Here is a 15,272-nt window from a genome sequence, read left to right as displayed (position 1 = left end):
GTCGGCTAACTGGGATATATAAAGTTCTGAGTGGCACCCTGTCCCTGTCGGCTAACTGGGATATATAAGGTTCTGAGTGGCACCCTGTCGGCTAACTGGGATATATAAGGTTCTGAGTGGCACCCTGTCGGCTAACTGGGATATATAAGGTTCTGAGTGGCACCCTGTCAGCTAACTGGGATATATAAGCTTCTGAGTGGCACACCCTGTCGTCTAACTGGGATATATACGGTTCTGAGTGGCACCCTGTCCCTGTCGGCTAACTGGGATATAAGGTTCTGAGTGGCACCCTGTCCCTGTCGGCTAACTGGGATATATAAGGTTCTGAGTGGCACCCTGTCGGCTAACTGGGATATATAAGCTTCTGAGTGGCACCCTGTCCCTGTCGGCTAACTGGGATATATAAGGTTCTGAGTGGCACCCTGTCGGCTAACTGGGATATATAAGGTTCTGAGTGGCACCCTGTCCCTGTCGGCTAACTGGGATATATAAGCTTCTGAGTGGCACCCTGTCCCTGTCGGCTAACTGGGATATATAAGGTTCTGAGTGGCACCCTGTCGGCTAACTGGGATATATAAGCTTCTGAGTGGCACCCTGTCCCTGTCGGCTAACTGGGATATATAAGGTTCTGAGTGGCACCCTGTCCCTGTCGGCTAACTGGGATATATAAGCTTCTGAGTGGCACCCTGTCCCTGTCGGCTAACTGGGATATATACGCTTCTGAGTGGCACCCTGTCCCTGTCGGCTAACTGGGATATATAAGGTTCTGAGTGGCACCCTGTCGGCTAACTGGGATATATAAGCTTCTGAGTGGCACCCTGTCCCTGTCGGCTAACTGGGATATATAAGGTTCTGAGTGGCACCCTGTCGGCTAACTGGGATATATAAGGTTCTGAGTGGCACCCTGTCGGCTAACTGGGATATATAAGGTTCTGAGTGGCACCCTGTCCCTGTCGGCTAACTGGGATATATAAGCTTCTGAGTGGCACCCTGTCCCTGTCGGCTAACTGGGATATATAAGGTTCTGAGTGGCACCCTGTCGGCTAACTGGGATATATAAGGTTCTGAGTGGCACCCTGTCCCTGTCGGCTAACTGGGATATATAAGCTTCTGAGTGGCACCCTGTCCCTGTCGGCTAACTGGGATATATAAGGTTCTGAGTGGCACCCTGTCGGCTAACTGGGATATATAAGCTTCTGAGTGGCACCCTGTCCCTGTCGGCTAACTGGGATATATAAGGTTCTGAGTGGCACCCTGTCCCTGTCGGCTAACTGGGATATATAAGCTTCTGAGTGGCACCCTGTCCCTGTCGGCTAACTGGGATATATACGCTTCTGAGTGGCACCCTGTCCCTGTCGACTAACTGGGATATATACGCTTCTGAGTGGCACCCTGTCCCTGTCGGCTAACTGGGATATATAAGCTTCTGAGTGGCACCCTGTCCCTGTCGACTAACTGGGATATATAAGGTTCTGAGTGGCACCCTGTCGTCTAACAGGGTGCCACTGACTAGCAGAACGTTGTCGAAATGGAATATATCTTGTTCTGAGTGGCAGCACATTGTCTAACTGGAATCCACACTGATCGACAAACCATTTTGGGGGCATTGTCAATGCTGAAACAGGAAATGGCCTTCCCCAAACTGTTGCCACAAAATTGTATGCACAGAATCGTATAGAATGTCATTGTTTGCTGTAGCGTTAAGATTTCCCTTCAACTAAACTAAGGGTCCTGAACCATGAAAAACAGCCCCAGACCATTATTCCTCCTCCACCAACTTTACAGTTTGGCACTATGCATTTGGGCAGGTAGCGTTGTCCTGGCATCCGCCAAAACCAGATTTGTTGTCGGACTGCCAGATGGTGAAGTGTGATTCATCACCCCAGAGAACGTCTTTCCACTGCTTCAGGTTCCAATGGGGGCGAGCTTTACACCACTCCAGCCAACGATTGGCGTTGCGCATGGTGATCTTAGGCTTGTGTGCGGCTGCTCGGCCATGGAAACTCATTTCATGAAGCTCCAGACGAACAGTTACTGTGCTGAAGATGGAAATCGGTTGTGAGTGATGCAACCAAGGACAGATGATTTTTACACGCTACGCGCTTTAGCACTCAGCGAACCCTGACCCCATCTATTGGGGAACAGTTTGAGACGGGACAACTGCTAACGCAGTGCGGTGTTGTAGAGATGGGACAACTGCGAGAGAGAGTATTCATTGCTGTGTGATGAAGAGGGGGAAGAGAGTATTCATTGCTGTGTGATGAAGAGGGGGAAGAGAGTATTCATTGCTGTGTGATGAAGAGGGGGAAGAGAGTATTCATTGCTGTGTGATGAAGAGGGTGAAGAGAGTATTCATTGCTGTGTGATGAAGAGGGGGAAGAGAGTATTCATTGCTGTGTGAAGAGGGGGAAGAGAGTATTCATTGCTGTGTGATGAGGGGGAAGAGAGTATTCATTGCTGTGTGATGGGGGGGAAGAGAGTATTCATTGCTGTGTGATGGGGGGAAGAAGAGAGTATTCATTGCTGTGTGATGAGGGGGAAGAGAGTATTCATTGCTGTGTGATGAGGGGGAAGAGAGTATTCATTGCTGTGTGATGAGGGGGAAGAGAGTATTCATTGCTGTGTGATGAGGGGGAAGAGAGTATTCATTGCTGTGTGATGAGGGGGAAGAGAGTATTCATTGCTGTGTGATGAGGGGGAAGAGAGTATTCATTGCTGTGTGATGAGGGGGAAGAGAGTATTCATTGCTGTGTGATGAGGGGGAAGAGAGTATTCATTGCTGTGTGATGAGGGGGAAGAGAATATTCATTGCTGTGTGATGAGGGGGAAGAGAGTATTCATTGCTGTGTGATAAGGGGGAAGAGAATATTCATTGCTGTGTGATAAAGTCGAAATGTTCTGTGTGTCTGAGTTATTGCTGGTCTTAATGTGTGTGTCAGTGTGCTGCAGTGTGTGTGTTATGCCGCAGTGTGCGTCTGTTGCAGTATCTGTGTGTGTCCCTGAGCAGTGTGGGGGCCCCCTGGTGAGGTGTTCTGGTGGCAGGTCCTGGCGGAGGCTGGGACCCTGTGGTGCTCATTATCTCTGGCAGAGAGAGATGTCCCCTCTCCCTCGTTCTCCTCCCTCCCCGAGCTGACGCACACCATTTCCTCTAACTGGAGTTCAGACAAATGGAACCTATTGGACTGAGCAATGAGCACAAGTTGACTAAATATACCAATAAAGCTTATGGGGACTGGGAGCTGCCAGGAGACTAGGGACATGTGGCAGTGTGTGTGTGTGGTGTTTTTATGAGGGGAGGACAAGGGAAGTGTGTATTACATGGGCATTTGAGTGTGCAGGCTGGGGGATTTGCTTGAGGGGATGCGTTTGTACATCCGTGTGTGTGTGTGTGTGTGTGTGTGTGTGTGTGTGTGTGTGTGTGTGTGTGTGTGTGTGTGTGTGTGTGTGTGTGTGTGTGTGTGTGTGTGTGTAGGAGGAATGGTTTTCACACCTAAGAACACCATCCTGGTTTACAATAGAGACCAGATTGCACAGAGCACTGCAATTACAGCACTAGAAGACTACATGATGACTGATCACATCCATCTTCTCCCTGCCTGCTACCTGTTTACCTTGAGGACTAAAATACACAGCCAGCCATTTCTGACATTTACAACTGATCAATGATGTTCATGCTTTAATGTTCTGTACATCAATCTCATTGTGTGAAGCATTTATGCAACGTCTCTGCATTGTAATGTAATAATAGATTGTCTAAATCCATCATGTTCTATTTGATTCTATTCCCTTCGAGAATCATCTCTCCCCATATCCCTGTCCAGACCTAGAATGTGACAAGGACACTTCTAACACACCAATCCCACTGAAAGTCAGTAAGTCACACTCCCACTCGTATAGAAACAGGCTCTCCAGAGAGAAAACCCAGTGCTCTCCAGACCCCACAGTAAATGGATGTAGCATCAAAGTGAACCAAGAGCCTCTCTCTCTCTCCATCCATTCTGCCAGGCAGTCAGAGAAACTGCTGGGACAATTCTCACAGGGGGCTCAAATTATTTTCTTCAGCAGCTAGATTAGTAATAGTAGTAGAAGCTTTATTACTTTCCCTTCCTGGGTCGGACTGCAGTTGAGTTATTTAGGAGGACAGTGGAAGGTCATACATCTTTACTGTCAGTTTGTAACACAAAGCCCTCTATGGCTTCCCAATAGGCTTTTTGGAAGACTATGTGAAGGAGAGAGTTTAGCAACATACTGTGGCTTTGAACAGAGCTGCGTTCAGGATGATGATAGTTTTGTGAACCTGTGTTAACCTGAACCAGTGGTAGTGTATTGGGGTCCTACAACAGCCTCAAATCGAGACATGGTGATCAACAGGTGGAATACAATGTTTTAAACTGTTAAAGCTAGAATCCTTCAATGAAACAATAAAGCATAACCACTCTCAAATAACAAATGTAACCACTCAGATTCTAGAGCTATGGATGAAAGGACTGACCATCTATGATATCAAAACGATAGTTTTAACAAAGTGGAGGCTAGTGTTTGTTTACATTGTTTACAAACATAGGAGTAAAAAAACAAGCTTTTATGTACTGTTTTATTGGGGTTCAACTGATTAACTAAGCTAATATGTCATTTATAAGTTACATTCTTCAAGAATCAATGGACATACATCATTCATTTATAAGTCCAAAAATGTCTATAAAAACGAAGGATTCTAGCTTTAAAGGAATTGGCCTTGTATGCTGGTCAACACCAAAGCATTTAGGTTGACGCTCAAAACATTGCAATCCTGAACGCACCCTCACTTCAAGGGCATCTACAGTAAGCATAGTTAGCACTCAAGCCATTATAATTCTGACTATGATACAAGGCACAAAGACAAAACACCGTTAACTTGGATTGCATAGCTACATTACACAACATATTATTGACTGAGGACCCATCGCTCTTCTTTACTTATCTGGATTAGAGGGTTTTACACCAAACAAATGTTTTGGGAGAGTCCGATGGTCCTCTTTTGATTAGCTTATCCCCGAGCCATATTTAGCTTTATGACTCCCAAAACAGCCTGGCCAGTGAGGTTTGTACTCTACCCGGAGGGGGGAACGGAACATGGGCTTGAGCTAAATAGCTCTCCTGTTCTTTTCACGATAACGGCTTTAGTCTAAATCCCGACCAAAACAAACAGTGAGGGAAGAATAAGGCGGCGGTGGTCAGATGCTTGATCATTGTTTTCCCAGCGGCTGGACCAACATACAGCAGCAGCAAGGAATGCATTCTGGGTAATAACCACAGAGAGATCATTCCTGGGACGTCTAACACCCAACGCCTTTTAGGATGGTCCAAGAACAACATGTGGCTCGAACTAAAGCTGGAAGCTGGTAGAAATTACAAAAGATTGGACGGCTACGATTCTGAATGTTGTTAGTTCTCGCTGGTATTTCCTTCAAACAGTTCCAAGTCAAAAGACCAGACTCCTACAAAACAGAAGCCAATGCCCCTGTTCTAATACTCTGACAACATCCTTCCTGCCAACCTTTATTCCTCAAAGTAATCAATGATCTGACATCTAACGGTTGGAGTCTCTGTAATGGAACCTTCCCTCCTTCCATTAAACTGTGTTAGAGTAGGGACAGACTTATTTATCTAGGTATTGGAACCCTTCCCTCCTTCCATTAAACTGTGTTACAGTAGGGACAGACTTATTTATCTAGGTATTGGAACCCTTCCCTCCTTCCATTAAACTGTGTTACAGTAGGGACAGACTTATTTATCTAGGTATTGGAAAGGGGCCCTGTACCTGGTCAACTTGACTCAACCCTATCTGCACTCTGGGGGGTTGGTATCTCTGTAATGGAACCCTTCCCTCCTTCCATTAAACTGTGTTACAGCAGGGACAGACTTATTTATCTAGGTATTGGAACCCTTCCCTCCTTCCATTAAACTGTGTTACAGCAGGGACAGACTTATTTATCTAGGTATTGGAACCCTTCCCTCCTTCCATTAAACTGTGTTACAGTAGGGACAGACTTATTTATCTAGATATTGGAACCCTTCCCTCCTTCCATTAAACTGTGTTACAGCAGGGACAGACTTATTTATCTAGGTATTGGAACCCTTCCCTCCTTCCATTAAACTGTGTTACAGCAGGGACAGACTTATTTATCTAGGTATTGGAACCCTTCCCTCCTTCCATTAAACTGTGTTACAGCAGGGACAGACTTGTTTTTCTAGGTATTGGAACCCTTCCCTCCTTCCATTAAACTGTGTTACAGTAGGGACAGACTTATTTATCTAGGTATTGGAAAGGGGCCCTGTACCTGGTCAACTTGACTCAACCCTATCTGCACTCTGGGGGGTTGGTATCTCTGTAATGGAACCCTTCCTCCTTCCATTAAACTGTGTTACAGTAGGGACAGACTTATTTATCTAGGTATTGGAAAGGGGCCCTGTACCTGGTCAACTTGACTCAACCCTATCTGCACTCTGGGGGGTTGGTATCTCTGTAATGGAACCCTTCCCTCCTTCCATTAAACTGTGTTACAGTAGGGACAGACTTATTTATCTAGGTATTGGAACGGGGCCCTGTACCTGGTCAACTTGACTCAACCCTATCTGCACTCTGGGGGGTTGGTGTCTCTATAATGGAACCCTTCCCTCCTTCCATTAAACTGTGTTACAGTAGGGACAGACTTATTTATCTAGGTATTGGAACGGGGCCCTGTACCTGGTCAACTTGACTCAACCCTAGCTGCACTCTGGGGGGTTGGTGTCTCTATAATGGAACCCTTCCCTCCTTCCATTAAACTGTGTTACAGCAGGGACAGACTTATTTATCTAGGTATTGGAACGGGGCCCTGTACCTGGTCAACTTGACTCAACCCTATCTGCACTCTGGGGGGTTGGTATCTCTGTAATGGAACCTTCCCTCCTTCCATTAAACTGTGTTACAGCAGGGACAGACTTATTTATCTAGGTATTGGAACGGGGCCCTGTACCTGGTCAACTTGACTCAACCCTATCTGCACTCTGGGGGGTTTGGGGGGGGCTGTAATATTTACACCACGTCTGTGTATTTATTCACCATTACAACTTGATATAGTTCATGACCCTGACGTCTAGCATCGGAGTCAATGTTTTGTCTTTGAGCTATAAAGTATGTGACTTTACTTTTCACATCAATTCATCAGATCTTGCTACCTCACTGCTCTAGTCAAAATCATTTCATACTTATGTTGTTTAATACCAGCTAGCTATCACAATGTACATGTTTCCTATAGTTCCTTCCAAGTGTGGTACTGCTTTCCATACAAGCCATTGTAAACATAAGTCATTGAGACTGATCGTTTCTTTGTATCTTAGGAGATACAGGAATACTATCCCTCCTCCAACCATGTAGGCCAAGAGCTGTTCTTTTAAAGAGATACTTTAGGATTTTGGCAATAAGGTCCTTTATCTACTTTCCCAGTCAGATGAAGAACTCCTGGATGTAATCTGTATGTATCGGTGTCCAGTATGAAGGAAGTGAGAGGTACAGTTGAAGTCAGAAGTTTACATACACCTTAGCCAAATACGTTTAAACTCAGTTTTTCACAATTCATGACATTTAATCCGAGTAAAAATTCCCTGTCAGTTAGGATCACCACTATATTTTAAGAAAGTGAAATGTCAGAATAATAGAGAGTATGACTTATTTCAGCATTTTTATTTCATTCATCACATTCCCAGTGGGGAAATACATTCAATTTGTATTTGGTAGCATTGCCTTTAAAGTGTTTAACTTGGGTCAAACGTTGCGGGTTGACTTCCACAAGCTTGCCACAATAAGTTGGGTGAATTTTGGCCCATTCCTCCTGACAGAGCTGGTGTAACTGAGTCAGGTTTGTAGGCCTCCTTGCTCACACAGGTTTTTTCAGTTCTGCCCACAAATGTTTTATATGATTGAGATCAGGGCTTTGTGATGGCCACTCCAATACCTTGACTTTGTTGTCCTTAAGCCATTTTGCCACAACTTTGGAAGTATGATTGGGGTCATTGTCCATTTGGAAGACCCATTTGCGACCAAGCTTTAACTTCCTGACTGATGTCTTGAGATGTTGCTTCAATATATCCAGATACTTTTCCTACCTCATGATGGCATCTATTTTGTGAAGGGCACTGGTCCCTCCTGTAGCAAAGCACCTCCACAACATGATGCTGTCACCTCCCCAACATGATGCTGTCACCTCCCCATGCATCACGGTTGGGATGGTGTTCTTCGGCTTGCAAGCATCCCCCTTTTTCCTCCAAACATAATGATGGTCATTATGGCCAAACAGTTATATTTTTGTTTCATCAGACCAGAGGACATTTCTCCAAAAAGTACGATCTTTGTCCTCATGTGCAGTTGCAAACCCGTCTGGCTTTTTTAGAGCGGTTTTGGAGCAGTGGCTTCTTCCTTGCTGAGCGGCCTTTCAGGTTATATCGATATAGGACTAGTTTTACTGTGGATATACACTGCTCAAAAAAATAAAGGGAACACTAAAATAACACAATCTAGATCTGAATGAATTAAATATTCTTATTAAATACCTTTTTCTTTACATAGTTGAATGTGCTGACAACAAAATCACACAAAAATGATCAATGGAAATAAAATGTATCAATCCATGGAGGTCTGGATTTGGAGTCACACTCAAAATTAAAGTGAAAAACCACACTACAGGCTGATCCAACTCTGATGTAATGTCTTTAAAACTGTTCCCAGGCCGTCATTGAAAGTAAGAATGTGTTCTTAACTGACTTGCCTGGTTAAATAAAGGTAAAATTAAAAAAATTAAAAAAAAAACAAGTCAAAATGATGCTCAGTAGTGTGTGTGGCCTCCACGTGCCTGTATGACCTCCCTACAACGCCTGGGCATGCTCCTGATGAGGTGGCAAATGGTCTCCTGAGGGATCTCCTCCAAGACCTGGACTAAAGCATCCGCCAATTCCTGGACAGTCTGTGGTGCAACGTGGCGTTGGTGGATGGAGCGAGACTTGATGTCCCAGATGTGCTCAATAGGATTCAGGTCTGGGGAACGGGCGGGCCAGTCCATAGCATCAATGCCTTCCTCTTGCAGGAACTGCTGACACACTCCAGCCACATGAGGTCTAGCATTGTCTTGCATCAGGAGGAACCCAGGGCCAACCGCACCAGCATATGGTCTCACAAGGGGTCTGAGGATCTCATCTCGGTACCTAATGGCAGTCAGGCTACCTCTGGCAAGCACATGGAGGGTTGTGTGCGACCCCCCAAAGAAATGCCACCCCACACCATGACTGACCCACCGCCAAACCGGTCATGCTGGAGGACGTTGCAGGCAGCAGAACGTTCTACACGGCGTCTCCAGACTCTGTCATGTCTGTCACATGTGCTCAGTGTGAACCTGCTTTCATCTGTGAAGAGCACAGGGCGCCAGTGGCAAATTTGCCCATCTTGGTGTTCTCTGGCAAATGCCAAACGTCCTGCACGGTGTTGGGCTGTAAGCACAACTCCCACCTGTGGACGTCGGGCCCTCATACCACCCCCATGGAGTCTGTTTCTGACCGTTTGAGCAGACACATGCACATTTGTGGCCTGCTGGAGGTAATTTTACAGGGCTCTGGCAGTGCTCCTCCTGCTCCTCCTTGCACAAAGGCGGAGGTACCGGTCCTGCTGCTGGGTTGTTGCCCTCCTACGGCCTCCTCCACATCTCCTGATGTACTAGCCTGTCTCCTGGTAGCGCCTCCATGCTCTGGACACTACGCTGACAGACACAGCAAACCTTCTTGCAACAGCTCGCATTGATGTTTCATCCTGGATCAGCTGCACTACCTGAGCCACTTGTGTGGGTTGTAGACTCCGTCTCATGCTACCACTAGAGTAAAGCACCACCAGCATTCAAAAGTGACCAAAGCATCAGCCAGGAAGCATAGGAACTGAGAAGTGGTCTGTGGTCACCACTTGCAGAACCACTCCTTTATTGGGGGTGTCTTGCTAATTGCCTATAATTTCCACCTGTTGTCTATTCCATTTGCACACCAGCATGTGAAATGTATTGTCAATCAGAGTTGCTTCTTAAGTGGACAGTTTGATTCCACAGAAGTGCGATTGACTTGGAGTTACTTAAACAACACAATGTGTTCCCTTTTTTTGAGCAGTGTAGATATTTTTGCACCCGTTTCCTCCAGCATCTTCACAAGGTCCTTTACTGTTTTTCTGGGAATGATTTGTACTTTTCGCACCAAAGTACGTTCATCTCTAGGAGACAGAACGTGTCTCCTTTCTGAGCGGTATGATGGCTGCGTGGTCCCATGGTGTTTATACTTGGGTACTATTGTTGGTACCTTAAGTCGTTTGGAAATTGCTCCCAAGGATGAACCAGACTTGTGGAGGTCTAAAAAATTCTGATGTCTTGGCTGATTTCTTTTGATTTTCCCATGATGTTAAGCAAAGAGGCACTGAGTGTGGAGGTAGGCCTTGAAATACTTCCACAGGTACCTCCAATTGACTCAAATGACGTCAATTAGCCTATCAGAAGCTTCTAAAGCCATGATATCATTTTCTGGAATTTTCTAAGCTGTTTAAAGGCACAGTCAACTTAGTGTATGTAAACTTCTGTGATACAGTAAATTATAAGTGAAATAATCTGTCTGTAAACAATTGTTGGAAAAATTACTTGTGTTATGCACAAAGTAGATGTCCTAACAGACTTGCCAAAACTATAGTTTGTTGAAAAACAAGTTTTAATGACTCCAACCAAAGTTTATGTAGACTTCAACTGTAGTTTCTCGAGCCAATGCTAACTAGTGTTAGCACATGAACTGGATGTCTACAGGAAAGTAATTGCGCCAACACTAGCAAACTCCCAACTGCACACAGAAACATAAAAATGGTATCCGCAAGTTCATCTGACTCTGTGGATACATTGACTCGTTAACAACATCCTGAAACTATCCCCTTAATACAGTCACTACTAGACATAAGTTTGAATAAGTGATGAATTGTGCTAAACCACCAAGGTTAATAGGGGAATTAGCTTTGGTTGCTGTGAAGAAAGCAAACAGGGAAGAAACTAACTATGCAGGCTTCCCATGGCTAAATCAATTATGGTCCATGTTCAACTTTAATATACATCTTTAACATGGCAACAAGCAATTAAATGTATCCGCTGGGGGACCACTTAGTAGAGTGCATTGAAATAGAACTGTAATGTTTAAACTGTCTAACTGAGCCAGAGGTACAGTAGAGGAGATGTCTTGGAGCTATGTAGTGTTTTCCGTTGCATAAAGGTGCAACTTGAAGAATTCCTGATAAATTTGGTCCAATTATTTTCTTGACATTCAATCTACTTGAAATGGGGAAGCCTCTGTGGCTCTACCTTCTTAGTCACCCAGATAAGAGCTATTCTAGCTTTTTAGAAGCTCGCCATTGGTTAGCAGAGACAACCATCCAATCACGATTCTAACTGGCCAAACTGAATAACACGCGTCACACACTGGCGAGTGAATAACACTCGTCACACACTGGCGAGTGCTGAGTTCACGCCAGAGCCCTAGTGGGGCCTCGCTGTCACACACAGAACAAACAGACTGGAACATGGGGAGAGGCTTTCTGTCTAACAGACCATCTCACATGACAACACACACACAGGCACAGTATGAGCATCTACACGGGCAGACACTCATGGTCCCATCCATCCACACTCTCGTTCACGATCCCAAAAAGATAGGCAAATCCCCAAATCCCATAAAGCAGTGAAAAGGGATGTTTCCTTCCCCATTACCTGTCTGTGCCCAAAATATCTCATGGAACGTTTCTTTTACTTCCTGAAAATGGCAGGTTGATGACGTTGGGGTGACCGACTGGGAGAGATCAGGAAGGCAATATGTCACAGTTCAAACACCCAGAGATTCTTATCAGACTCCCACTGCCTCAGCTCTAGAGGGCCATTTACAGCCACTATTATGGGTGGACAAAACATCAAGTCTCATCTTCTAGTTTCCCATCTCAATTCCACATTAGAGGAAACATTTCACACCCCACTGAGCTGGCTCCTAGCTCAAATATAACTATAGAAATAAATATTCCCTCTGTACAGGCAGGCTATTCAACTTTCACTGGACCCAGGCTTGTCCTGCCTATGAAGAGCACATGGAATGAAAACAGCAGGCACACATTTCCACCACCCAGAATCTCTCACACACACATGTTACCTAACATATATAAATGCATTAAGGAACTCACAGACACACACACATTTCAGTCCTGGAGAAAGGACCATTTAACACCAAGAACCCTCAACCCAGGCCTCCACAGTGCAACAATGGCACAGGCCCTGTAATTAAAACCTGCTGTGTCCTCTGGCCTCATTTACTGTCTTGCCAGCTCCAATAAAGGAGGAGACATTGCAGCGCAGCCACACAGCCTGGTCCCTCTACCCTGGCAGAGAGGGCCCCTGGAGCCATTACACACACTCTCGTGTGACTATGTGTGTGTGTGACTATGTGTGTGTGTGTGTGTGTGTGTGTGTGTGTGTGTGTGTGTGTGTGTGTGTGTGTGTGTGTGTGTGTGTGTGTGTGTGTGTGTGTGTGTGTGTGTGTGTGTGTGTGTGTGTGTGTGTGTGTGTGTGTGTGTGTGTGTGTGTGACCTGTGTGTGTGTGACCTGTGTGTGTGTGACCTGTGTGTGTGTGTGACCTGTGTGTGTGTGACCTGTGTGTGTGTGTGACCTGTGTGTGTGTGTGACCTGTGTGTGTGTGACCTGTGTGTGTGTGACCTGTGTGTGTGTGACCTGTGTGTGTGTGACCTGTGTGTGTGTGACCTGTGTGTGTGTGACCTGTGTGTGTGTGACCTGTGTGTGTGTGACCTGTGTGTGTGTGACCTGTGTGTGTGTGACCTGTGTGACCTGTGTGTGTGTGACCTGTGTGACCTGTGTGTGTGTGACCTGTGTGACCTGTGTGACCTGTGTGACCTGTGTGACCTGTGTGACCTGTGTGACCTGTGTGACCTGTGCGCGTGTGACCTGTGCGCGTGTGACCTGTGCGCGTGTGACCTGTGCGCGTGTGACCTGTGCGCGTGTGACCTGTGCGCGTGTGACCTGTGCGCGTGTTGCGTGTGACCGCATGCCTGTCCTCATTGGTCCGTGGGAATGAAGTGAAGTGAGGCCTAGTGAGACTAGGTGAGACCGTATCTGCCATGTCAAACTAAAGCCATGGGACTGTTGTTTCAGGAGAACTAGCCATCTTTAAAAATGAGTGACAAGCAACTCCACTGAATCAGAATAGATTTTGAGTAAACAGCAAAGCAACAACACTTTTTTCAAAGTTCTAGGTTCACAACTTGGAAATCAAACCAAATTATGGGTTGGTGTGGAGAGTGGAGAATACACCCTGTCTTGTTTTGATTCAGAGTTGTGTGTGTGTGTGTCCGCACAATCCCCTTAAGCAAAGCAGCCAACCGCAGTCCTCAAACTGTTCAATTCAATTCAACAGACAAGCAACAGCTGCCTGTAGGGCCCCTCAATCATTCTGCAGCGAAAACCACCACACTAATCATGACAAAGTCCTCCACCACACTAATCATGACAAAGTCCTCCACCACACTAATCATGACAAAGTCCTCCACCACACTAATCATGACAAAGTCCTCCACCACACTAATCATGACAAAGTCCTCCACCACACTAATCATGACAAAGTCCTCCACCACACTAATCATGACAAAGTCCTCCACCACACTAATCATGACAAAGTCCTCCACCACACTAATCATGACAAAGTCCTCCACCACACTAATCATGACAAAGTCCTCCACCACACTAATCATGACAAAGTCCTCCACCACACTAATCATGACAAAGTCGTCCATTGGGTCACATCACATCATTTGGTTTATTTCTCGGAAACAAATCTGTACAGAAACTTGCCACAAAGCCTACATCACATTCATTTGGGTGAAAAGGCATTAGGTCTTTCGAAAGAGAGACTTTTTATTGTAGAAATGTCCATCAATTGTGCCCTATACATTTGTATCCATGTCCTTCAAAATAAAATAAAAGCCCTTTTCCTGAGGCAGCCAATTGAGCGTTTATTTTGTCCAATTGTCAGGAGAACCAATTAATGTCACACTTTACCGGAGCTTCTGCACAACATGTCAATACAATTGAGCCATTTTAGCAGGAGCTCTCATCCAGAGTGCCTTCCAGTAGTGAGTTACCTACTGGTCCCCCGTGGGAATCCAACCCACAACCCTGGCCAGCGACATGCTCTACCAACTGAGCCACACAGGATGTTGTGGAGGAAGATAAAACATGAATAAGTGTGTACCCATTATATTTCTGTAACACTTTGGGAACGACAAATATGAGATTAACACTTCCTAGTCACATCAACACAGAGAGAGAACAGGAGAATAAAATAAACAGGGGGGTTGATTTCACTCTGACTCACAGTCCACAGGCCAACTACCTCTGTAGGCTACTTACTATCTAACATTGTACTGCAACAGGCTATTCTGATGGGTGGTTTTGATACAATGCTACGTGTAATGCTACACGTAATGCCTGTAATGGTTTGGTGTCTATCTACAGTATATTGATGATACCATATCAAGAGCTACAATAGTATGTGTCCTGGGGAAAGTTGAACTCTGGGTGTTCGGGTGTTAAATTATAGAGAGATCGTAGGTGGATATTAACGTTTGACACTCAGACTCATTTGGATCTGAACCATTTGCTAACTGATAACGGTATGTGACATTTGGATCTGAACCATTTGCTAACTGATAACGGTATGTGACATTTGGATCTGAACCATTTGCTAACTGATAACGGTATGTGACATTTGGATCTGAACCATTTGCTAACTGATAACGGTATGTGACATTTGGATCTGAACCATTTGCTAACTGATAACGGTATGTGACATTTGGATCTGAACCATTTGCTAACTGATAACGGTATGTGACATTTGGATCTGAACCATTTGCTAACTGATAACGGTATGTGACATTTGGATCTGAACCATTTGCTAACTGATAACGGTATGTGACATTTGGATCTGAACCATTTGCTAACTGATAACGGTATGTGACATTTGGATCTGAACCATTTGCTAACTGATAACGGTATGTGACATTTGGATCTGAACCATTTGCTAACTGATAACGGTATGTGACATTTGGATCTGAACCATTTGCTAACTGATAACGGTATGTGACATTTGGATCTGAACCATTTGCTAACTGATAACGGTATGTGACATTTGGATCTGAA

At 45.2% G+C, this 15,272-nt stretch overlaps 1 protein-coding gene across 1 annotated transcript in view; it reads right to left on the bottom strand.

Moving 5' to 3' along the window:
- LOC124023307 (neogenin-like) overlaps positions 1-15,272 on the bottom strand; it is a 117,031-nt gene that overhangs the window by 68,287 nt on the left and 33,472 nt on the right.

The sequence above is a fragment of the Oncorhynchus gorbuscha genome, unplaced genomic scaffold (genome assembly GCF_021184085.1).
Source record: "Oncorhynchus gorbuscha isolate QuinsamMale2020 ecotype Even-year unplaced genomic scaffold, OgorEven_v1.0 Un_scaffold_1581, whole genome shotgun sequence".
NCBI classification, from domain to species: Eukaryota; Metazoa; Chordata; class Actinopteri; order Salmoniformes; family Salmonidae; genus Oncorhynchus; species Oncorhynchus gorbuscha.
Note: the sequence above shows the minus strand (reverse complement) of the source record. Positions and strands in the feature narration are given on the sequence as shown.